The 27368-nt window shown below is 40.1% G+C and overlaps 1 protein-coding gene and 1 pseudogene across 1 annotated transcript in view; both read right to left on the bottom strand.

The window, feature by feature from the left end:
* RGS20 (regulator of G protein signaling 20) overlaps positions 1–27368 on the bottom strand; it is a 155586-nt gene that overhangs the window by 71082 nt on the left and 57136 nt on the right.
* LOC118631828 lies at positions 20200–20566 on the bottom strand (annotated as a pseudogene).

Here is a 27368-nt window from a genome sequence, read left to right as displayed (position 1 = left end):
AGTCAGTGGCATTTGAGCCATCTTCTCCATACCCAGCTCTGTGTGCTAGAAACTATACTCTAGGTTGGTGTAGCCAAGAAGAAATGGATGTGTTCCCCACCCCACCCTCCTTGACTCTCCTCCCAGTTTCCATTATAGAGCTCTGATCAGGAGGGTCAGGTTATCAGCATCTCTCATCCTTTCCTAGCTCTGTGTTGCAAAACTTTTATTCCATTTGAGTGTAGCTGAGAAGAATGGTTCTCCCTCCTCCCACCTAGTCTTCATTTGCAGGGTGAAAGCTCTAGCTTGCTGGTAAGGCCAAGGTTCTACACCGTAAGGAGTAAGCTGAGAAGACCTGGGCTGCCATCCATACCCCACCCCATGCTTGTTTATAGAACTGTAAGGAAGCAGGTTGTTTTTAGGACTAAGAGCTTCACAGGGACTAACTTTATTTGGATTGGATGATGGAGGAGTTCATGCTTATGGGCTTAGTCAAAAACATTAGAGATTTTAGTGGACAAGCATTTAAGAGGAGTTGGTAGCTCCCTGATACAATAGTAAAAAGTACAAAAGTAGGCAGCCCACATTCAACAGAATCGACAGGGAAAAAGGACACAGGTTACGACTAGAGAAATCCATATGCAGGCTTCTCTTGGCTCTCTCCCTCTCATGAGTAATCACACCAATCACACTACACACACCCCCAACAAAAAGGCATCAACATGTGTGTGATGTTTCTGCCCAAGAAACCCTTAGAAACTCAACACCCAAGATTTTTTTGAGGGGGTTGGTCCAAAAGGCATCTTTTGGCTAGCACATACCCAAACTCCAGACATCCAGGAGGAAAGCAGGTACTCAACACAAAGCAATCTGTTTGTGCAAACACTCGAGGGACAATGAACCATTGCTATCAATTACCTGTTAATTGAAAATACTTGCAGAGTCAATTTCCCAGTCAACAGCCAAGGGTCAAATTGTCAACAGGACTGGAAAGATTCTAAGAATAGCAGTGTCTGGTATACTATGTTAATACAGTCAAACCTCAGTTCTCCAGTGTCACACATCTTGACCAAGTGATTCATGGAAAAATGTCTCGTTTGTTGAACAAAATTTCAGTTCTTGACTCAACAGCCCTTTCATGCTAATACCTGTATGATCAGTCATGCATCTCTCAGGTGACAAAGGAGAGAATGTGAGAGTACGAGTCAGTTTACCGCTAAACCTCAAGTTGTTAACTCCTCTGGGAATTGTGCTGTGAATATTTTTGTGTCTTTTTGCTTTTGTTGCTGCTCATTGTTATTAAGTATGTATAGTAAGTCACCATGGGTCCTAAGAAGGTTAGTGATAGCAACAAATTGAAAAGGTGGGTTGTGAGAATAATGATAAGTTTTAAAAAAGAAATAATTGCAGGGACAGCAACTAGGTGGACATAAGTTGAAGCACTACCAGGAAGCTGGTCTCTGTAGGAAATGAGATACAGAGCAAGGCCAAATGTGAGAGGAGTAATGGGGCCCAGGGGACATTAGTTTTTATGAGCTGGCCATGTTAAATTAATGGCTGGGACACTGTTAACTTGTGGAAACTGTTGCAACTGAGAGATCATGGACATTTGCTGGCAAAGTTTTGAAGAGCCAGCCTTATGAAATTATTGGCTGGGATACTGCTAACTTCTGACACTGCTGCAGCCCAAGAGATCATGGACATCTGCTGGCAAAGCTCCTGAACAACTTCTTGCATGATGTGGCTGTAGCTGAGCCTTACAGTTAGCCAGTCTGAGAGAAGAGCCCACCCATAAACAGGACAACAATCAAGACACAATTACAATAGGAGAGCCCAAATAACCAACAAAAAGGGTCATTCCTAGAGCATCCAGCTCAGTAGTGCAAGGAGACAACACCATTGGGTCCCACAAGACATTTACAACAAAAGGCCAGCCCACAAAGAGATTCACAGCAATACTGATGTCACTGGACAGATCTTCCATAAGGAAACAGCAACCCTAAGCAACACACTAGATCAGACGAATTTAATTGACAGTTACAGAATATTTTCACCCCAAAGCTTCAGAATATACACACTTTTCAAGTGCACATGAGATATTCTGAAACACAGACCACATTTTAGGACACTAAGTAAGACTCTACAAGTTCATTAAGATTGAAATCATATCCAGCATCTTCGCAGATCATAACGGCATGAAATTAGAAATCAACTACAATAAAACACTAAAAAAATATTCTAACACATAGAGGCTATAGAGCATGTTATTAAACAATGAATGGGTTAGCAATTAGATAAAGAAATAAATCATGCCCTGGCCAGTTTGGCTCAGCAGTTGGAGCATCGGCCTGAGGACCAGAGAATCCCAGGTTAGGTTCCCGCTAGGGGCAGGTACCCCCCCAAAAAAATAAACAAAATAAAATAAAGAAAGAAATCAAAAACTTCCTGGAGAGAAACGAAAATGAACACAGAACAACCCAAAATCTATGGGATGCAGCAAAAGCAGTCCTGAGAGGGAAGTTCATAGCATTACAGGCCTACCTCAAGAAACAAGAAAAAATCTCTAATAAACTATCTAACTCCACAACAAAGAATTAGAAAAAGAACAACAAGAAAAACCCAGAGTAGGTAGAAAAAAGAAAATAATAAAGATCAGAGTGGTGATAAATGACATAGAGAAAAAAAAGATCAATAGAGTCGAGTTGGTTCCTTAAAAAGATAAAAAAGACTGATAAACCTTTAGCCAGACTCATTAAGAAACAAACAGAGAAGACCCAAATAAATAAAATCAGAAATGAAAGAGGTAAATTAATGACTGACTCTGCAGAAATATAAAGGATTATAAGAAAATACTATGAATATGCTAACAAATTGGTCAACCTGGGAGAAATGGAAAAATTCCCAGAAATATGGAATCTTCTAAAACTCAATCAGGAAGAATCAGAAAACCTGAATAAGCCAATAACAACTAATGAAATTGAAGCAGTAATCAAAAAAGTCCTAGCAAACAAAAGCCCTCGTCTAGATGGCCTCATAGGGCAGTTTTACCACACATTCAAAGAACTAGCACCTATCCTCCTCTAACTATTCTAAAAAATTGATGAGGAAGGAAAACTCCCAACTGCTTTTTGCAAGGCCAGTATTATCCTCTTTCCAAAACATGATAAAAACATTACAGAGAAAGAAAGTTATAGGTCAATGTCCCCGATGAACGTAGATGCTAAAATCCTCACTAAATATTAGCAAATAGTATTCAGCAATACAATAAAAAGATCACACACCATGACCAAGTGAGATTTATTCTAGGGAAGCAATGCTGGCATAATATTTTCAAATCAATAAATATGACATATTACCAAAATGGACAAAAAAAATCATATGATCATATCAATAAACACAGGAAAAGCATTAGGCAAAATCCAACACCCATTTTTTTATAAAAACTCAACAAAGTGGGAATAGAGGGAACATACCTTAATTAATAAAGGCTATATACAACAAACCTAAAGCCAACATCATACTCAGTTGACCTAACCTACAAGCATTTCCCCTAAACACAGGAATGAGACAGGGATGTCCGCTTTCACCACTCTTATTCAACATAGTACTGTAAGTCCAGCCACAGCAATCAGACAAGAAGAAAAAACTAAAAGACATCAAAATTGGAATGAACAAGGTAAAACAGTAAATATTCAAAGATGAAATGAGGTACATAAAAACACTACAGAATCCATCAAAAAAACTGATAAAGTTAACAAATGGATTTTGCAAAGTAGTAAGATACAAAATTAATATCCAAAAATCAGTGGCATTTTAATACACCAATAATGATCTCTTTAAAAGAGAAACTAAAAAAAAAAAAAAAATCCCTTTTACCACTGCAAAAGCAAAACAATGGTACCTAGTAATAAACTTAACCAAGGAGGTAAAAGACCTATACTCAGAAAACTATAGAACATTGAAAATAGAAATAGGGGAAGATACAAACAACTGGAAGCAATTCCATGTTCATGGGTTGAAAGAATTAACACCATTAAAATGTCTATACAACCCATAGCAATCTATAGATTCAACGTAATCCCTATTAAATGGCAATTCACAGATCTAGAACAAATAATTTAATATATATATATGGAACCAAAATAGACCCCAAATAGCTGCAACAATTTTGAGAAAGAAGAACAAAGTTGGAGGTGGCATCATAATACTGAATATCAAATTATGCTACAAATCATTTGTAATCAAAACAGCCTGGTGCTGGCACAAGAACAAGCATATAGATCAATGGAACAAAACAGAGAACCCAAAAATCGACCTAAACCATTACATTCAATTAATATTTGACAAAGGAGGCAAGAGCATACAATAGAGTAAATGGTTTTGGAAAAATTGAACAGGTACATACAAAAAAATGAAACTAGACCACCAGCTTACACCACATATGAGACTAAACTCAAAATGTATAAAAGAATGAATAGTAAGTTGTAAAACCATTAACATATTAGAAGAAAACACAGGTAGCAAAATATTAGACATCTCATGTGGTAGAATTTTCACAGATACATCTCCTAGGGCAAGAGAAGAGAAAAAAAAAAATAAACAAATGGGACTACCACAAACTAAAAAGCTTCTGTAAGCAGAAGAAACCATCCTCAAAATGCAAAGGGAACCCACTGTGTGGGAGAACTGTATGCCAATGATACATCGGATAAGGGGTTAATTTCCAAAATATAAAAAGAACTTATACAAGTCAAAAAAAGGAAGACAAACAATCCAAGTTAAAAATGGTCAAATACACATGGAAGTAGGGCACAGACTGACATCCCTCAGAAGAGGGGATGGGGGGTGGGGGGGTGGGAAGAGATAAACCACAGAACTTATATGCATGTATGCATGACCAATGGACATGAACAACTAAGCCGGGGACAGGGTGGAGGGGGGGTGGGGTGGGGGGTGCCAATGGGGTAAAAAGGTAAAATGTCTGTAACAAAAAAATAAATAAAAATTCATTAAAAAAAAAAAAAATGGTCAAATAGCCCTGGCCAGTTTGGCTCAGTGGTTAGAGCATTGGCCCAAGGACCAGAGAGTCCTGGGTTCAGTTCCCACTAAGGGCAAGTACCTCGGTTGCAGTTTGTTCCTGGCCCCGGTTGGGGTCATGTGGATGGCAACCACTCGATGCGTCTCTCTCACATGGATGTTTCTCTCTCTTTCTTCCTCCCTCTCTCCCTCCCACTCTATCTGAAGATACATGCAAAAATGAGCCAGGCAGAGAAAGACAGATATCACATTATCTCACTTATATGTGGAATCTAATGAACAAAATAAACTGATGAACAAAATAGGTCCACAGGCATGGAAGCATGGCACAGACTGAGGGATCTCAGAGGGAAGGGGAGTGGGGGTGGCAGGGGTCAGGAAACGATTAACCAAAGAACTTATGTGCATATATGCATAGCCCATGGACACAGAAATAGTGTGGTAAAGGCCTGTGGTAGGGTAGGCACTGGGTGGAGGGGGGGAATGGGGAGGATAAAAAATAAATAAACAAACAACAATGGGCAAATGACCTAAATTGACACTTCTCCAAGAGGACATACAAATTGCCAAGAGACATATGAAATAGTGCTCAAAGTCACTCATCATCAAAAAATGCAAATTAAAATGACAATCAGGTATCACCTCACACCTGTCAGAATGGCTACCAAAAATAAAGCAACAAACAAGTGCTGAAAAGGATGTAAAGAAAAGGTAACCCTAGTACACTGTTGGGGGGAATGCAGACTGGTGCAGCCACTATGGAAAACATGTGGAGTTTCCTCAAAAATTTAAAAACAGAACTGATGTTTGACCCAGTGATCCCACTTCTAGGAATATATCTTAAGAATATGAAACACCAATCAGAATGAATACATGCATCCCTGAGTTCATAGCAGTGCTATTTACAATAGCTAAGATCTGGAAACAGACCAAGTGCCCATCAATAGTGGATAAAAAGGTGTGGTACATATACACAACGGAATACTGTGCAGCTGTAAAAAAAAAAAAAATACAAGAAGAATCTCTTACCTTTTGAGACAGCATGGAAGGACTTGTAGAGTATTATGATAAGCAAAATGAGCCAGGCAGAGAAAGACAAATATCACATTATCTCACTTATATGTGGAATCTAATGAACAAAATAAACTGATGAACAAAATAGGTCCACAGGCATGGAAGCATGGCACAGGCTGAGGGATCTCAGAGGAAAGGGGGTGGCAGGGGTCAGGCCAAAGAACTTATGTGCATATATGCATAGCCCATGGACACAGAAATAGTGTGGTAAAGGCCTGTGGTAGGGTAGGCACTGGGTGGAGGGGGGAAATGGGGAAAAACGGGGGACATCTGAAGCACTATCAACAATAAAGATAAGTAAAAAACAATAAAAATAAAATAACTGCAAAGTATGATAGAAGTTTTCATCTGTCTGATCTGGCTACTGAGTATGGCATTGTATGATCGATGATTAGCACAATTTTAAAACTTAAAGAAGCCATCAAGAGTGCTGATATTGCTAAGGGTTTGAAAGTGCTCATGAAATAAGTCATAAGCAATTGAAGAGGTAGAAAATGGTTGTTGACGTAAATAAACAAAAAGCAGCTAGCCAGTGACAGCACTTCGGAGGCATGATTTGTGAAAAAGCAAAGATGCTGCATACTGACCTCCTGAAAGACACCCCTGGAATGAGTGCTGAAAGTGATTCGTTTACAGTAGTAGGAGCTGGTTCGATAAATTTAAGAAAAGAAGTGGTATCCATAGTGTAGTGGGGCATAGGGAGGCTGCTAAATTCTAACAAAGTAGCTGCTGATAATTTCATGACAGAATCTCAAGAATATGTAGAGGTCGAGGGATTTGTTCCCCAACAAGTGTTCAATTATGATGAGACAGGCTTCTTCTGGCAGAAAATGCCAAAGAGGACCCACATCACGGAGGAGGAGAAGTCATGGCCAGGACACAAGCCATGAAGGACAGGCTGACCTTGTTGTGTGAAAATGCCAGTGGGGACTTCACATTGAAGCCTCTACTCGTCTGCCATTCTGAAAACCCGTGAGTTTTCAAGAAAAACAATGTCATGAAGAACAAGATGAATGTGATGTGGAGGGCTAATAGCAAAGCTTGGGTAACCATGCAATTTGTTATTGAGTGGATCCATGAAGAATTTGCCCTACGTGTGAAGAAAGACCTCCGGGAAAAACTATTGCCATTCAGGGCACTTCTTGTCATGGACACTGCTCCTGCACACCTTCCAGGCTTGGAGGCCGAGTCGGTGGAGGAGTGCAGCTTCATCACTGTTCTAGTGAAGCAAAGACAGAAGAGAGAAAGAACCCCAGAACAGCTGCCTGACTTTCTATGAAAGGGACTCCCCTTCCAAACAAAATCATCTCTCCATCCCTCCATCCCTCCTGTCCATATTCAGTCATCAATAGCTCCCAACCTCAAAGGTAAGTTCTAGTGCGCAAGTAAATTTTCAGTTTTTACTGTACATTTTTTTCATTTCCTTTTTGTTAAATTTTTATTCACATTTCATGTCCTTTTTGTTGTTAAAGTGTTTATTTATAGACTAAAAAGTACATTAGACATGTACTATATATAAGAAAGGTTGAAACAGGGAATCATTTGGGGGTCTGGAATGGGTGAATTCAATTTACATTACTTCTAATGGAAAATAGAGTTCAGTTTTGGAGCAACTCGCTCTTGAATAGCCTTCTGGAACAAATTAAATTCAAGAACTGAGGTTCCACTGTACTTTTCTCTATACTACAGAGATAGCAAAAAAATATATCTGAAGACATATGGCTGTGAACTTCTCAAATTTGATGAAAAACACATAACATTTAACTCTAAGTAGAATAAACTCAGAGATTGACACTCAGACACATCATACAGTCAAATGTTGAAAGCCAAAGATAAAAAGAAAATCTGAGAGGAACAAGAGAAGTAAATGACAGATCATGAACAAGTAAATCACAATAAAACTACTACTTTACTTCTCTTCACAAACAATAGACATCAGGAAGCAGTGAGACAACATATTCCGTGTTAAAAGAGAAAAACTGTACAGAAGGAACCATATATCCAGTAAGGTTATCTTTTAAAATGAAGGCAAAATGAAGATATTCCTAGATCAGCAAAAATTGACAGAATTTGTTGTAAGCAGGCCTGCTCTGTAAAACACGCTAAAGGAATTTCTTCAATTTGAAAGGAAGTGGTAGCAAATAGTAATTCACCCACAGGTACACATAGACTCTCTCTCTCTCTCTCTCTCTCTCTCTCTCTCTCTCTCTCCAGGAAAAGTAGTGACAAAACACAGTATGATTACATATTTGTTTTTCTTCTTTTAACTGACTTAAAAAGCAATCACAAAAAATCTATAAAATTAGATTGCACCTACAGCATATAAAAACACATTTCACAGGAACAACAGAAAGCTGCATTTTTTTTTCTTGCAGAAAATGGCAAACTGATCCCATAATTCATGTGGAAATGAATAAGAACTAGAGTAGTCAAAACAATTTTGAAAAAGAAACATGAAGTTGTTGGATTCCACTTCCTGATTTCAAACCTTATCAAAAAGCTACAGCAATTAGGACAGTGTGGTATTCGCATAAGAACTGGTCAATTGAGAGGGCAGACATAAACTCGTATTTATGGTCACCTGACCTTTGAGAAAGAGGCTAAAACAATTCAATAGGGGAAAAGAATAGCTTTTTCAATAAATGGTGCTGACCTAAGTAGATATCCACATGCAAAAAAAAAGAAATTAGACACACCCCCACCTCTCACTACAAGTGGATCATAGATCTAAATCTAAGGGGATCATAGATCTAAATCTAAGAACTAAAATTATTAAACCTTGGAGTTAGGCAATGATTTCTTAGACATGCCACCAAAAATCTGTTAGAACTAATAAATTATTTTAGTAAAGTTGTAGAACACCATATCAACATTAAAAAAAAAATAAGCTCTATTTCTATATACTAACAATAAGTTATCCAAAAAGAAAATTAAGAAAAGAATATCATTTACTATAGCATAAAAAAAAATAGCAATAAATTTAACCATAGAGGTGAAAGACCTGTACACGAAAAACTAGAAGATATTGATGAAGGAAACTGAAGGAAATACAAATAAATAGGAAGACATTTCATGTCCATTGTTGGAAGAATTAATATTATTAAAATTATTAAAATTTGGGTAGTCCATACTACCCAAAGCAATCTACAGATATAATGCAATCCCTATCAAAATCCCAATGGTATTTTTCACAGAAATAGAACAAACAATCCTAAAATTTGTATGGTGCCATAAAAGACCCTGAAAAGTCAAAGCAATTTTGAGAAAAAAGAACAAAGCTGGAGGTATCATACTTCCTGATTTCAAACTATATTACAAAGCTATAGTAATCATCATAGCATGGTACTGGCATAAAAACAGACAAATAGATTCATGGAACAGAATAGAAAGCTCAGAAAAAAACCCACAGGTACATGATCAATTAATATATGACAAGGAAACCAAGCATATACAATGGGGAAATAATTCCTTCAATAAATTGTTTTGGGAAAACTGAACAGCCACATGCAAAAGAATGAAACTAGATCCCTATAACATACTATATACAAAAAGGAACTGAAATAGGTTAAAGACTTGAATATAAGACCAGAAACCATAAAAACTCTAGAAGAAAACATAGGAGGATAAGCTCTGTGACTTTGGTCTTGACGAGGAATTTTTGGATTTGATGCTAAAAGCAAACAAACCAAAACAAACAACAATACCCTCCCACCCCTTCTATAACCACCTCCAAAACAAAACCAATTGCAACTACATCAGTCTAAAAATTTCTGCTCAGGAAAGAAAACCATCAAACCATCAACAAAACAAAAAGGGAACTTAAGGAATGGGAGAAAATATTTGCAAACCACATATCTGATAAGGGGTTAATATTCAAAATATACAAGGAGCTCAGGGAGCTAAATTATATAATTTAGCTCCCTGAGCTCCTTGTATATATATATGTGTATATATCTCCAATGAAAACATGGGCAAAGGATCTCAAAAAACATTTTCCAAAGAAGATATACAAATGACCAAGAAGTACATGAAAATGTGTTAAACAGCACTGGAACTGTGCATTCAATAAATCTTTGCTACACAGTTATCCCTAAGTATAGGGATTTGCAGTCTTGTGTGTGTTGCTATTATGAATGGAATCTTCAATTACTTCATGAGATTTGGTGTATAATTTTCTTTTGGAGGCCAACCTTGTTCAGTTTAATTCACCTTGATCTGCTCTCTTTTAAACCTAAGCTGAAAAGATTTCTACCTGTTTTCATGCACCAGAACACTGGAATTACTGGTTTGTTTTTTGTTTTTGTTTTTGTTTTGTTAATCCTCACCCGAGGATATTTTTCCATTGATTTTCATATAGAGTGGGAGGGAGGGAAAGAGAAAACATCAATGTGAAAGAGACACATTGACATTGATTGGTTGCTTCCCACACGACCCCAACCAGGTCCAGTGATTGAAGTGCAACTGAGGTACGTGCCCTTGACCAGAATCAAACCTGCAACTCTTTCTTTGGTCCACAGGTGGATGCTCTAACCACTGAGCAAAACCAGCCAGGGTGGAATCACCTGCCTTTTAAAAAAATTTTTTTTCTTTTATTGATTTTAGAGAGAGAGGAAGAAAGAGGGAGAGAGAGAGAGAAACATCAATGACAGATGTTTCTCATTCTGCTGCCTCCCACTGGGGATTTGACCCACAACCTGGGCATGTGCCCCAACTGGGAATCAAACTGGTGACCTCTTGGTGCATGAGTCGATGCTCAACCATTGAGCCACACTGGCCAGGCGGAATCACCTGTTTTTTAAAGCTATGATAGAACCCATAAAGTCATCTTATCATATTTACCAAAATTAGTCTGTAGCTCTGTTTTCCAAAGAACTAACCAGGTTTTTATGGATCAATTTTACTTTTTGTTAACTGTAAATTTTATTAATTTCTGCTTTCATTTCCATTATTCTTTATTTATCTAGTTTATTGACAACTACTTTGTTAGTTTTCTCCTAGCCTCTGGCACTAAATCCTTAATTCACTTATATTTGTTCATTACTGTTTTCTAATGAATGCACTCAGTGCTATAATTTTTTTTCTTTATCCTCACCCAAGGACATTTTTCCATTTTTTGTTCAGATAGAGTGGGAAGGAGAGAGAGGAAGAGAGAAAGAGAAACATCGACGTGAAAGGGACACATTGAGTAGCTGCCTCCTGCATGACCCAACCAGGGCTGGGGACAAACTGCAACTGAGGTATGTGCCCTCAGCAGGAACCGAACCTGGGTCTCTCTGGACCACAGGCTGATGCTCTAACCACTGACCCAAACTGGCCAGGGCAGTGCTATAATTTTTATCTAATTACTGCTTTGATCATCTTCTGTGAGTTTTGATACGTGGCATTATTGTTTAATTCCAAATAGCTCAGATCTACTAGCTCAGCTCCATGGAGCTCAGATTTCTTTTTTTTTTTCTCAAATGCTTTTAGAAGTTTATTTTTAATTTTTTGACTAGTCTGTCATTTGCTTAAATTTTTTTGCCTTGTGATTAGAAAATGTGGCCTGTATGACTTTATTATTTTTAATATATTGGGATTTTTTGTAACCTTCTTCAAGTTAAAAAAAAATAGCATTAGTTATCTATAGTTTTCCCTTTTCCTGTGTATCATATAAATAAAAACATACAGTATGTAACCACCTCTAGAATTTTCCATTCATTTTCTGAAGTCATAATGTCATTGAATGCAAGAGCCTATTAGCCGGGCCACTTGACTCACAATAGAATCATTATCTCCCAAAACAATAGTGTCTCTCTGATTCTTTAACATTTTGGAAAGATTCTTTAAGTCTTAATAGATTTGAGAGGGCTGTCAACACATAGACAACATCCAGGATTTCACAAGAAAGGTGATTTTTCAACATGAGGAATTGTTATGTAGTTCCTTATCTAAGATACTCAAGAATAGGAATGGTTGGAATAGGTGAGAATATGACAATATGACGCTGGATACTCATTCATGCTACCAATCCATTCACTCATCACTACCAGACTTTTGTATTGTAGTTACAGAACTAGCTCAAACTGGTCCTATCCTGTTGTTTCTTCTTTCTTCTTCCTCCTCCTCCTTCTTTTTTTTTTTTTTTGGTAATCCTCACCCTAGAATATTTTCCCATTAATTTATAGATAGAGTGGAAGGGAGGGAGGGACAGAGAGAGAAACATCATTGTGAGAGAGACATGTTGATTGGTTGCCTCCTGCCTCCTGGGGGAATCGGACCTGCAACCGGGGTAGGTGCCCTTGACCACTGAACCAAACCTGCCAGGGCTGGTCCTGTCCTGTTTCTAACAAGACCCAGAAACAAAGTTTATCCCACTTATGAGTAACACTTGTGAATCCTTAACTGCTCCCCAACCCAGGGAACCAAAGGGCCAAGACATGACTAGAATCTGAATGCCAGAATCCTTTAGAAGCAAATGGTCTAGGAAGATTGGGTACTAAAACCCAGTAAATCTTGCCTCAAACTCTAGATTTGGAAGACAAATTTGAGCTTTGCTGCCTGTCTCCATCCAGGCAGAACTTCCAAATAAATGGCTCTTTCTTTTTTCAGAAGCTGGTGCCATAGTACTGGGTTCTCTGTGCATCAGGCAGTGAGCCCTTCCTTGCTTGGTAACATCGAGACAGGCCAGTGAGCCAGGCCAAGAGGAAGAGGGAAAGTGAGACAGAGCTGAACAAACTGACAGCAATTCACAGCAGATACAGAAGATCACCTTCCTAGAGATAACATCTAGGCCTCCGTTGTATTTCAGCTCCAGACCCAGAAAAGCAGCAAAACCAGGTGAGGGACACGAGGACCAGCTGCAATGACTAACGACCCCCTGCCCTGACACTGACCAGTCAGTGGAGACCATGACCCTGAAGGAGAATACCTAGAAAACTGATGAATAGCCCTGGCCGGTGCGGCTCAGTTGGTTGAGCATTGTCCCTGCACCAAAGGGTCGCTGATTTGATTCCTGGTCAGGGCACATGCCCAGGTTGTGGCTCGATCCCTTGGTCAGGCTGTGTGGTAGAGGCAAAGAATTGATGTTTCTTTCTCTCCCTCTTCCTATCCCTTCCTTTCTTACTAAAATCAACAAAAAACATATTTAAAAAAAAAAGAAAACTGATGAATATTCTGCTAAAACCCTCCCCTGACACCTCCCGTAAGGTTCCGCCTGCAAGAAGGAGATAAAAGCCTCAAGACCAAGGACCCAGCGTTGGCTCTCCCTCTGGTGAGCAGCCCCATTTACTCCCTTCCCCCTCCTTCTCCCACTTCTTCCCACACAGACATACATGTTCTAAACTCTATGGAACCCACGAAACTTGCAACCAGGGGAGCAATGAGCAGTGGCGGCTGGTGCCGGGCTAACCACTTTTCTCTGACTTCCCAGAGAGCTACGGCAGCCCAGCCTGGGCTCTCCTGTTGCTTCTTCTGTGCTAAGCCCTGTCTTAGTTTACTGTCCCCAGCTGTAATAAACATTCCCTTATATTCACCCGGACTTGTGAAGTTTTTCCTGCTCCAAGGCAAGAACCCACACACTACGGGAGGGCCCTGGGCAGACCGAGTACGGGCCAGGTCTCTTTCAGGCAACAACGTTCCCAGATGTTGCAAGAGCAACTGACTTGAGTCTTGCTCCTTTTTTATTTTCACATTGCAGTAGTTACCAATGAAGTTAAAATGGGATGGGAGGTGAAGACAGAGAACTATTTCTGGGTATTTCGTAGCTTCCTTAATTCTAAGTGTACCAACTATACTAGACTGACCACAAACAAGGAGAGTCTCACTTCGAGGCCATGAGTATAAGGCTCCCTCTAGCATTATACTAGGGCACACCAATTTTACCTGTTTCTTCAGTTGGGGCGTATAAATATCTCCCAATATTTTTTGAGCCTGTTCAAAGGACAGGTCACTGCTTCGTGTTAGGAACAAAGCCCCTTTCCTCACGAGCCACTTGGATGCATTTTTCTTTCACTGCTTCCGAGCTCCCACTGACTGTGGCGGGGGGTGCGTGAAAGGGGGAGCTTGAAGAGAATGGTGATATTCCAGGAACATTCTCTGTGCCGCACCCTCAAGAGACACCTCACTTCCTCGTTCTCTGCAGGAGTGCTTCTACGTACTTAGCACAATTTGTTCCTAATTGTGCCCTCCTTTTCGTCTTCCTGCTTTCTAAGTTTCCCCAGCCTGGAAAAGCTTTTTCTAAAATTATTTTCTCCTGGAAGCAGGATGGTTTTTCACAGATATCACATTTAGTTATGTATTCTACACCACGAATTTGCCTCCAGAACAGCATATTTAGGGTGTGCTCAGTAGAGAAGGGGTGAGTGTGAGTGTTAGTGTGAGCGGGTTCTTCAGCAAACATTTGTTCCTAAAATTGAGTGCTCGCCTAAATGTGGGTGGGCACCCAACTTTAGGATCCAAGCTATGATCCAAGTCCCTTTCAAGCCCATGCCTCTGGTTTCTGGTATAACTGGAAGAAATCAAGTGAACAGGCTGGGAAAAGGGAACTGGTAAAAGTGCTTAAGTGTGTGGAAGAGAGGTACCACTCCTGTGTGATGAGCACCAGCCTTCCAGAATCTGAAGGGAGTGGTTTCTGAGGATGTTGCTTTCAGGCTGATTAATCCACAGGAAATGTTTTGGCTGCTCACTCTCTCCTATGCAAGAATCTACACAATGAAGTTTGAAAAACAGACCAACTGAATCCAGCAGGGCTGCTTTCGCTGCTGAACTCTTCCTAGGTTTAGCTATCTACTCTGAAAACAGCAACAGGTAAATGCAGCTGTCTCTGGATCACACCGGCCAAAGATAAACACCTGAGACCTGATGCTAATGAAGTCACAAAGAGGCCCCCTGCCTGCCCAAGGTTTCCACCTGTCCTTATTAGCTGCTGGGAAATGAGTAAATAGTGATGTTTCTATCTTGTTTAGTTGGATCCTGAAATAAGCATAATTTAAGTTTGAGAGAACGCTGGCATGTTGTCATCTGGTCTAATTATCACCAGAAAAAAGTTCCGTCTAGCTCATGAAATATTAATGAAGAGCTGGAATTACTTGCACTGACTTCAGCAAAACTAGACCAAAAATCAAATCAAAGCTGTGTCTTCCACTTTATATGACACAGAAAGTATTAACAATATTTAGTAGCTAGTGGGTTTTAGTGGGCAATCTTAACTCTAAGTCTTCCTCTGTGCAAAATTATGAATTCTCACAAACTTCTGTTGTGGGGTTTTATTGTCTGAAGAATTTGGGGGTTATTTTAAGAAAAAGGTAGTTCATTGTTCTAGTAGGGGAAGTCAACTGAAAGCTTAATAATAACAATGGATTTTTAGAATTATAATTACTTCCAGATGGATGCTTAAATATGTCCTCACCCTTTAAAAACTACTTAAACATGTTACCATCTGTTTTACAGTAACTTTGAATGGAAATCTTTACTCTTTTGTTTATATAGCTGTTGCCAAATTTGTAACGTAAGCTACCAAAGGTTTTAAGATTATAATAGTAATGTCTTTCTCTTCTCTTCTGCTGTTACTAAATGAACATATCGTATAACCCAACTTTTATAATTGCCTTTGGGAAATATTAGAAGAAAAGAGTCTTATCTGAAGGAAATTAATAAATCATGCATGCTGTTTATCTTTATTGTTGAAAGTATTACAGATGTCTCCCTCCTTCTCCCCCACTGACCCTCTCCTCCCAGTTCCTACCCCCCTGCCTTCCCCACACTATTGTCTTGTCCATTGGTTATGCCTATAAAATTATGCATGTTTTAACTTGTTCTTTTTTAATAGCAGTCAACACTCATTTTGCATCTCCTGATGGAAATCTCAATCAGGCGATTTTCTAATGCCAGAAGACCAGGGGAATTTCTCAAGGTTACGCAGATGGGTGAATTCCCAAGCATAATTAGCCCAGGGGCCCCTTCAAATGTACTAAAATCTTGTCTGTGGGGCTGCTTTAGTGAATCTCCAAATCGCTAAAAAATGTGTCATGCAGTCATTAATGATATGCATGAGACTTTTTTCCATCTTTTCCGTGTTTCACAGCAAGGAATAGGCTCTCTAACAAGATGTTCTAAGCAATCATTACAAATTACAGAAGAAGAAAAAAAAAAAAGGACAAAATATTTGCAACATGGAAAAATTCATGTCTAAAATCGCACTATCATTTTCCTGAATAAACCTAGCAATTCACTGCCCTTTCCTATTTTGGAAACAGCGTCACTCTCTATGCAGCCATCTGAGAAAGCGTGACGTTCCTCCCAGTTCCTCCCACTTCCACCCAACGGCAAGCCCGAGTGAAGTCTATCTGCCCTGGTCTTTCATGGCTATTCCCTGTTCTTTCTCCATGGCCCCAGTTGACATCCCGGGCTTGGAATCATGAAGGAAGACCCTTTATCAATCATTCTGCCTTCGTTTTTGCCTCGGACCCCTAGAAAAAGGGCAACATTCTGGAGGAAACTGTGAGAGTCAGAAAAGCTCCTGCCACTTTGTGGTCTTTCTCCTTTCACTCTTCCTTCTGAAGCGGCCTTTTAGATGGTGAGATTGGTGGGGAGGGAGTTGACTTTCAGATGAATGTGCTTTTGCTTGGGAAATTCTTTTGCCTTTTGGACAGTGGAGAAGGTACAGCTGAGGGACAGAACAGGCTGACGCTGCTCTGTCTTAGGCTCTGAAGAACTGAGAGAGAAGCATGACTAGTGCTGGGTTATCAGCCTATGTCATCAGGGTCAGAGGCCCTGCAAAGAGAGTGGGCAGAAGCTGATGGTTTGGTTCCATAGCTTTTTATGTGCTATCTCAGAGACCCAAATGCTGTAGGAGGTGGCTAGCTAAAGTTCAGATGTAGCCAAGAGAAGGTTAAAATGAAGGCTGGGACTGTGTAAGTGACATCCCAGAGTAGTTAAATTTGACATATTTTCCTAAACTGATACATCTTTTCTTGTAACAATTGTTATATGTCTCATTCAGCATATTTCAAATAGTTTTAAAAGAAATCTGTATTGCCCTGGCCAGGAAGTTCAGCTGGTTATAGCATTGTCCTGTTATACCAAAGCTGCAGGTGTGATCCCTGGTCAGGGTACATACAAGAATCAACCAATGAATACATAAATAAATGGAACAACAAATCAATGTTTCTCTCTCTCTTAAAAATATAAATAATTAGCCCTGGCCGGTTTGGCTCAACGGTTAGAACATTGGCCTGTGGTCCAGAGAGTCCCAGGTTCCATTCCCACTAAGGGCATGTACCTTGGTTGCAGTTTGTCACCTGCCCTGGTTGGGTTATGTGGGTGGCAACCACCCGATGTGTCCCTTTCACGCCAATGTTTCTCTCTCTCTTCCTCCCACTGTATCTGAAAAAAAAAAAAATGTCCTTGGGTGAGGATAAAAAATATATAATTTTTAAAAAACCCACATTAAAACAATGCAGCAAATTTCTCATGATGGTAAAATAGTGCCTAGTATACACTGTAGTAGGCACTAGAAATATTATAAATAAGCATCAAACAAAACATACATTTATATATGTACACACATATATACATATCTAAATAAACATACATACATTCATACACACACATGCACCATATTAATAACATGACTGCTTAATAATACGACAATTTTTATTTAGAGGAAATACTAGACTTAACTGCCAGTGCATGAACCGATCCACTTAATCCCTCCATCAAAAATATAAAAACAAGTCATTTTGATTTTACATTTAAAAGCTTAGCTTTTTCTTCATTTTTATAGCAATACCCGTAACCTAATAGTCAGTGTAGTCAGTGTAATGATCCAGTGCAGCTTATGCAGTTATTAAAAGAATGGCGCACGCACACCCACACACACACCCCAGAATGGCTAAAATAGCGAAGGAAATGCCAAGCAATGATGATACAGAGCAACCTACTTTGCTGATGGGAGTATAAATTGGTACAACCACTTTAGAACACTCATAGAAAAGCTGACCACATGCACACACTCTGACACAGCCCTTGTAGTCCTCAGTATATATTGACCAGAAAGGTTATATTAAATGCATGCATTCTAATATTCTTGGGTATAGTATAAATAATAGCCTAAAACTACTCAAATGTTTACCAGTAGTAGAAAGGATAAATTGTAGTATATTCAAACAATAGAATATTATTTGTCAGTAAAAGTGATCCGTCAAGAACTACCTCAAATTGTGGATGAATCTCACCAACAATGTTGAATGAAAGAGCCAGACTGGAAAAAAAAAACCAAAACAACTGCACACAGTATTTAAAGAAAACACAAATCATGGCAAAACTGTTCTGTGCTGTTAGGAGTCAGAATAGTGCTTACCCTTGATGAAGAGGTTTCTGGGAGCTTGTAATGTGCTGTTACACAGTTTGGGTACTGTTCACATGAGCGTGTTCAGTTTGTAAAAGTGTATCAAACCAAATGTGCATTTTATTTGTATGGCATTATTTAAAGACCATTAAAATAAAAACAGGAAAGGCTAGAGAAGACATGAAATGGAAGAAGGGTGGAACAGATGTCTGTCACCTGTCAGAGCATTTGACTTTGTGAGCCACACAAGGAGCAGGAGACAGGTGAACAACTAGTCTGCAGGTCTTCAGTACGTCAGACTCTGTGCTTGCTTGCATCCTGCCTGCCATTGAGTGTTCTTTCATAATTTTACTCTTACCGAAATTGTTTTCCTGGACCTTTCAACTTCTGACCCTGGTGTCAGAGAGTTGGAAAGCACTACGAAGGAGAAACTTTTAGAAAAGTATGATAGTGATTGAGGTGGTATCTGTTTCATGCAGAAATCCTAGAGTTCTTTGTATAAATCTGCAGTCCAATAGACACAATTGTGGCTTTGCAAAAGACTTTTATATTCTCCAGCATCCTGGGATATTGTTAGCAAGACACTGTAAGCAATGGCACAGGGGATATGTCCTTAACATCCTTCCTGGCTGCTTTATTTCCTCTTTCTCAAATGTTAAATATATGCTGAGTCTTTGGTGACTTATCAGGATGATTGGGTAAAGAATGACCTGATTATAAATCTAGTGTAGAAAGGTTAAAACAATCACTGTTTTCCAAGGGTTTTCCTGCTGAACTGGCCGCAATTGCTTAGTGAATGCCTCCTGCGGTGTTGAGGTGTGGGCCTCAAGGAGCGAGTTAGACAGTCTCTGCCAGGGGTTATGCTCTAGTGAAAGAAACTCACAAAAACCATGAAAGTAAATAGGTAAGAGAACTTTCAGTCTGGGGAGTGCTGCAAAGACCATGATGAAGGGAGGGTGCTGCTCCTGTTAAGTAGCCAGGGAAGGTCTCAGAGGAGGGGACGCCTGAGCTGAGACCAAGGATATGGAGGCAGGCATCCAACAACGTGGGGGATGAGGCTTCTAGGAAGAAAGAGCTGCAAACACAACTGAGACCGCCCTGCTCCCAGAGCACGCTGGAAGTGTAGTGAATGAGGAAGAGACGGAGGGTGCTGAGGACACCTGCAGGTCAGGGGGAGGAGACTGGGTGGGAGGCCCAGAGACCAGAGGACTTCTGGAGGAAAAAACCAGAGTGAGTGAGCCTGAGGGAAGGACGTGCGGGTCACAGGTAGGGGGCTGGGACAGGTTTCTGGTAAAGAGGATGGCCATGTCAGTGCGGGCTGTCCTGCGGTAAATCGATTTCTGGAACTGGGAAATCAAGTAGCTGAGAAGCCAGAGTGTAGCACAGGCAATTTGCAAGGATGCTGAAATCAAGAATGATGACAGGGACCATGCTGGAGCGGAAATGATGGCCCACATGCAGGAGGCCGTCAGGGGACTGAAGGAGCAGCAGCAGGGGTTCAGTCTAAGTACATCATTCAAAAGAAGTGTTTTCTTTTTTTTTTAATTGTGGCCAGTTTACAGAACAAAAATTATCATTTTAACCATTTAAGTGTACAGTTCACTGGCATTAAGTACACTCACATTGTTTTCCAAATTCACCACCATCCATCTCCAGAAATTTTTTTATCTTCTCAAACTAAAACTCGACACCCCCTTTTTTCTTCCATGGTAAAGACTGCTTTATTGGTGGCAGTTAGTATAAGTCAATAAATATTGATCCCCAAAGAAGAATTCAGTTATTTATCAGCATGCTGGTCCACAGAGAGCGGAATGAAAGTGAACCAACCAGCTGCTGGCTGGGGGAATAACTGAAGCCAACCTGCTCCTGGGAAGGGAAGCCGTAGCCAGTTGATACAGGGCTATGCCGTTCCACCGACTGTAAGAATCCTGGAAGCTCTATACGGAAGGGCATCAGCTACCCCACCCTTTAGATGTACTGGAATTCCACTGTCCTCCTGAAAAAGCTTTTGTTTCTCTGAAACTTTATTTTCAAACTGCCTGCGTGAAGCAGTACGTATGGTCCTCTGGGCAACCGATGAAAAGACAGCAGATTACGAAGCATGTTGGCTCAGTTACTGCCCACCAACCCCGACAACTCAACACCGGGAACGAATATCGGCACACCGAACCGGGACTACCCCTTACACACTAACTCCCCATTCTCTTTTCCCTACCCCTGGCAACCTCCCTTCTACTTTCTGTCTCTACGAATTCGACTATTCCGGGTACCTCAAATACGTGGAACCGTAGATTAATTCTTTTGTGACTGGCTTATTTCACTTAGCATAACGCATCCAGGTTCATCCATGCTTTGGCCTGTGTCAGAACTTAAGTGGGTTCTGAGGGAAGGCAGGAAAGAAATGTTTGGAAGTAGCAACAGAGAGCAAAGAGACATAAAACTTACTTTAAATAGTTTTCTTGCCCTGGCTGGTTTGGCTCAGCGGTTAGAGCGTCGGCCTGCAGACCAGAGACCGAGGTTTGGTTCCTGCGAAGGGCACAACCTAGGTTGCAGTTTGTCTTCGGCCTGGCTGGGTCTTGCGGGAGGCAGCCATTCGATGTGTCCCTTTCACTTCGATGTTTCTCTCTCTCTCTTTTCCTCTCTTTCCCTCCCACTCCATCTAAACAAAAAATGGGAAAAAGGTCCTCTGGTGAGAATAAAAAAAAAAGTTTTCTTTATTGATTTAGAGAGAGAGGAAGGGAGGGGGAGAGAGAGACAGAAACATTGATGAGAGAAAACATGGATTGACCACCTCCTACATGCCCCCCAGTGGGGATTAGGCCCAAAACCTGGGCATGTGCTCTGATCAGGAATCAAACCAATGACCTCTTGGTGTATGGGTTGACGCTCAATCACTGAGTCACACCAGCCGGGCTGTTTCTCTCTCTCACTCTCCCTTCCTCTCTCTCTAAAATCAATGAAAACATATCCTCAAGTGAGGTTAAAAAAAAAAAAATAGAAGGGCATGGTGGAATTTCAGTGGAAAAATATCACCAATTACCAGGACACCGCCCCCCAAAAGTAGCCAGATTTCAGTGATAAATTAAAGGAAAAGGGACATTCAAAGAGAGTTGTGAAGAACTAGGGTAATTTGCTGATGACCGACTGAACAATAGCAAAGTGGACTGAAGTAGAGGAGCATCTGATGAAATCAGATCATGAGATGAGTATCCCTGAGGTGACCATGTGGTGGCCAGACCAGAGAGGCTGAGTGGGAATGCGAGGTTTATTTGGAAGAGTCCTGTAAGACGGGGCTGGCCTTCCAGCCACAACTGGTACTTACAGAAGCATCACTGAAAAATAATGAGCAACCAATTGGTCAAGAATTTCAAGAAGTCTGTGTGGCGGCCTGTGCCAGGAGGAAGGGATCATGGGGTTTCAAGCCACTTGTGAGGCTGGTACCAAATCACTCCACTTTCCTAAGTCTCCATCTCCTCATTTGAATATTAGCTGTCTTGAGATGTGTCAAAAGCAGTAAATGAGAGTGTTTATGAAAGGTATCTGAAAACTATTAAGTGCTATTCCAATGCCATTATTATTATTATTACACTTGGTACTTATTGATGATGTTTCATGTTAAAGATAGATGAATACTATGGAAAGTGCTTAAATTGTGTTTCAAGATCATAAACAAATCAGTCCTATACCTTTGTGTCTGTATTCAGCAGCATCAAATAGCCAGGTCCCCACTCGTCCACACAGACGCCTGGTACCATTGGCACTCACAAACCTAGAAGTAACCTAAATGCCTCACTAGAGTGTGTGAAAGAGGGTTCAGGAAGAGCTGAAGAAAGCTGAGGATATGAAGCCTAGTGGAGGGATGTCACTTTGTTAGCTTCTCGACCAGAGCAAAGGCACTTTGTCACTCTCACTGGGGAAGCACGGGGAAAACGTCCTAGTAGACGCAGCTGGAGAGGTCTTGCACCAGGCCCTACTTTCTGCTGTCGAGCTCTGGGACCTCAGCAACAGCCACCACCCTGGACCTTGGTTTTCTCATCTGCAAACTGAAGCAGCAAGATGATCTCTAAGTTTTTCTTCTTATTCTAAGACGTTGTGATTACATGGGTAAACCATACAAACACTGTTAAGTGTAAAAAGCCATATGTAAAAGTCCACAGACTATATGATTCCATTATATGAATGTCCAGAATAGGCAAACCTGTAGAAACAGAAAGTAGATCAGTGGTGGCCAAGGCTGCGGAGGAAAGGGGCTTGGTGGGCGACAGCTAAGTGGTGCTGGGTGTCTCCCTGCAGTGCTGATGAGCAAGTTCTAATGAGGATTATGGTATTAGTCACTTACTCTGAATGTACCAAAAGCCATTGAACTATATACTTTAAATGACTTAGTTGTATAATATGTGAAGTATATCTTAATGAAATGGTTTTAAAATGCTGTTAATTTACGTTAAAGGCAGCATGGTGGGCTGGAATGCTGGATGTCAGTTTACTTCTGTTCCCAACCTGGTCACTTGACATAAGTCATTTGCTGGCACTGGGCTTCTGTTGGCCAAGTCATTCCCCCTTTCTGTTTTGTAAAGGTAGTGTTCATTGGGTATGGCAAAGGTATTCCATGACTTAAAGCTGAGACATAGCAAAAAAGGAAAGAAAAATTGCCCAAAGAACAAGGTGAAGAAGAGATAAAGACAGCAGGGGCGAGCAGCTGTGCTGTACAGGTGTGGTGGCAGCAGTGACAAACACAGTGCCACCGGCACTAAGGTGGTGGGGAGGGGAGGTGCAAGAGCACCCTACAGCGTGCATGTAGTAAGTGTGGAGACTAATAACCTGACTCCTAAAGGAAATGCTATATCATAGTCCAGAACTATGTGTGGTTCCTAATATTTAGGAGGAATATTAAATTGTGTTTCTGAAAAAAATAAATAAATAAAAGTGCCATGAAGATACTTTCCCCTAAGCATCATGCTCAGTGGGAAATTCAGATAAATATGCCAGTCGTATTGCATCGCATTTCAGCACTCTCCTTTACAAACACAGTTTAGTGCCAAGATCAGGAATGACAGTCCTTTACTTGGTTAAAAGCACTTGAAGTACTCTTTGGCCCAGAGAATTATTATGTTTATAGTTTTTCCTACAGTCAACAGTGGAGAAGTGAGCTCCAAAAATGCATCCAGAGAAACAGAAAGGCATAAAAATTACATTTCAGGGTTTGATAGAGAGGACAATGAAGACGTGCGATTAATGCCACATAAGCCCCTACTGTGTTCAATCTTGTGCATATTTCAGATCTATCTCTAGTTTTGAAATCTAAATAAATCTAGAGCTTAGAGAATATTGTGAATTATGCATGCTTCAATGTAACCCCGAGAATGTGAACTGAAATTTGGTGTTAATTTAAATCCTCTACAAATCCCCACTTTTATGCAAGTGTCTGAAGTAAGGATGAAAGCAATAGAGCATTAAGAATAAAATCGGGTTCTTCTTTGATTCTGAAATCATACAAAGAACATATCCTCCCAAGAGAGAAAAGGATAAAGCCCCTTCTGTGCTCCCCTAATCACCACCCATATTTCTAGGTACATTTTGAATATGCTTCAATACTAAGACAAGGGTCTGGGAACATCTGATATCCTCAGATGCATTTTGGAGGTGAGGCAGTTTCCCAAACCTAGAACAATTATCCAAATTAACAACGCAGAGGGGAAATGCAGTATCATCATCATCATCATCATCATCATCATCATCATCACCATGATGCTGTTTTTTTCAGGTCAGTTAGGGAAGTTGCAGCTAGGGGGTCTGGGGAGGCACCTGATGGTGCAGGGGAAGGGGGGCATCAGGAGGCATTTCAGTACTAATGAGAGATGGGACTTCAAGGGATTGCCTGGAGTGGACACTGTCAGGATCTTTCAGCATGCAGAGTCTCCTGTAATAAGAAGAGCACCTGTTACCTCTGCAGCTAGTGCTCAAACATACCTCGTACCTAGCAGGCACTTTGTAAATGTTGAAGTGACTTGCTCAGAACATATCTACAAAACAATATTCTCAGCAAAAGTAAAACTGAGCTGGTCATGCAGACATGGTGTCCCTCTAATAGGACAGAGTGGGAAGTGCAAGTACCACCATGAGGTAGTCTGGTCAAGTTATTGAACCTAAGTCCATTCAAGCCTTCAAATCTAACACCTAGTTTGCAGGAATTTAGGGGAACAAGCTAGCCTCATGAGGAATAAGCAAATGAATTCAGGATGTAGGACAATCCTCAGGGCAATGGATCCAGTTTCTTTCACAAGTTAGTGCATGAACAAGAAGATGAAGGTGGAGGAAGCAGTCATATAAAGAGACTATGAAGGAAGAATGTGGTATGGTTAGTGCTATAGAGTGAATTGTGCCCCATCCAATTCATATGTTGAGTCCTACCCCACAAACTTTAGGATGTCACCATAGTTGGAGACAGGATCTTCCAAGAGATGATTAACAAGGCCATTTGGGTGCGGTCATTATTCAATCTGACTGAAAATCTGGATTCACAAAGACACCAGGGATGTACATGCACAGAAGGAAGGCCATGTGAGGACATGGTGAGAAGAAAGCTATCAGTAAGCCAAGGAGAGAGGCCTCAAAAGAAAGCAAACCTGCTAACACCTTATTTTGAACTTCTAGCTTCCAGACTGTGAGAAAATAAAATTTCTGCTGTTTAAGCCACTCAGTCTGTGGTATTTTGTTATAGTAGCCCTAGGAAACTAATATAATTAAGTATTAAATGATGCTGGGATATTGTTAATTTGGTTGGGTATCACAAAGTTATTGCAGTTATCATATGGATATTACATATGTTGACTTTTAGAGAGAGAGGAAGGAGAGGGAGAGAAACATCAATGTGAAAGCCAAACACCGATCAAGTGCCTCCTGCACTCCCCGTACCAAGCACCGAGCCTGCAATCTGGCCTCATGTCCTGACAAAGAATCCAACTGGCAACCTTTCAGTGCACCGGACGAATGCCCAACCCACTGAGCCACACCAGCCAGGGCTATGGATATTATATTTTTAAGTGTGCTTATCATAATGTTGCGTTTCTTTATTTTATTTTATTTTATTTTATTATGGATTTATTTTTCTTATAGTTTCTCCTTTTCCCCCCAAGGTTGTGTTTCTTAAATGTAATATTCACTTGTATATTAACTGTCCTTAATGAATAACATTTGTGATGACACTTCCTATCATTACCCCTAAATTATTTTCTAGAAATATGGAAACTCTGATGGACAAGGCATCTTTGTTTGATCACAAATGAAGAGAGTAGAAACTCACCCTGTGCTGAAGAAGTCTCCTTCCACTCGGGTCCAATCTATGGGATTTCCTAACCCCTTCTGTTTATGTTGGGAACAAGATATTTGCTGGTTGAAGAACTTATTTTCCACCAATTACAGCAGATGGGTTATGAAATGTTTTAATATATATGCAAATTAAAGATAATAAAAATGTACAAAAAGGTGTGTTCATAAGTAATAAACTAGCTTTCTCTACTCCTTATTGGACTATTTGGGCAAATGTTTCCTCTACGTCTCTCTCTCTCTCTTTTTTTTTTTTACAAATTCTACTCTTCTCCATAGAAAATTCTCCATGATCCCTTAGTAGATCGTAGCATTGGCTCCTCAAATTTTGCCTTATGTCCATTATTAGAATTTTTCACCCAGTGATAATGATCCTATTATAAATGATATGAACTAGCAAGCTCCTGTCCCATTTAAAGCTTTGAGGTTATAATTTGAATCCCCAAAAGCCTCTGACATCTGCTCTATCTTATATACAAAACCTTTGCATAAATTATTTCCCTCTGGCCCTTCTTCATTAGTATTTTTTGGGTATGCTGACTGTCATTAAGTTTTCCTGTTAGTATGAAAAGCTAGGTGTTGAAATGGTAGATACCAAAAGGAACCTTAAATTAGACACTTGGATTTTATCTCCCATAGGAGATTGTCTTAAATTGGATTATTGGTTAGTGTCTCAGAAAAATTTTTTTCTTGTGAGTACACTATTTCTCTGAGAAATAACACTGTTATTGGTTGAACTTCATACTTACTTTCATATAGATTGCTTCTTATAAGAAGCTAGTAAAACTCCATACTTAACATTTAGGTGATGACATATTCTGTAAAAGACTAGAGAGTAAATACTGGTACGTTGCAGGCATTTTGCTCTCTATTGCAAGCACTCAACTCTGCCTCTATTAGTGCAAAAGCAGTCACTGGCTCCATGCAAATGAGTGAGTATGGCTGTGTTCCAATAAAACTTTATGGACACTGAAATTATAATTTTGTAAAATGATCATGCATTATGAAATATTCTTTTAAAAATTTTACCCCCCACCCCCAAATTAAAAATATAAAAAGTGAGCTTCTGGATGGCATGGAAGCTCCATGCCCCTCCCCCATACCTTGCCCTATATCTCTGTGACTGTTTCTGAGTTATTGACTCCCCTTTCTCCAGGCAAGAATAAATCCTGCCAGCAGACTTGCCTTTGGATTCAAACTGCAGTTCTTCCCTGAGTCCCCAGCCTGCTTGCCTACTTCATCAAGATTTTGCACTTGCCAAGTTTCCACGATTGTGTGAGCCAATTCCTCAAAATAAATCCCTCTCTTTATATATAAAATAAATAAAAATGTTTAAAAATGTAAAAGCTATTCTTAGTGCTCAGGCCATACAAAAACAGTCAGTGGTCTGGATTTGGCACATGTGCCTTAGTTTGCTGACCTCTGTAATAAATATATAGAAAATTTCAGTAAATTATTTACAGTTTTAGTAAAGGAAGTACAGATTCTAGGGTAGTAATATACCATTGATTATACTAAAGAATTTCCCAGCATACCTCATAAATATTTAGTACACCACAGTGTAGCAAGCTATGTCATAAATAAATAGTCGAAGAGATTAACATTTCTGCCTCTAGCCCAGGCCAAG

Source organism: Molossus molossus, unplaced genomic scaffold, assembly GCF_014108415.1.
Source record: "Molossus molossus isolate mMolMol1 unplaced genomic scaffold, mMolMol1.p scaffold_m16_p_16, whole genome shotgun sequence".
In the NCBI taxonomy this organism is placed as follows: Eukaryota; Metazoa; Chordata; class Mammalia; order Chiroptera; family Molossidae; genus Molossus; species Molossus molossus.
This window is presented reverse-complemented; position numbering and strand designations above follow the sequence as displayed.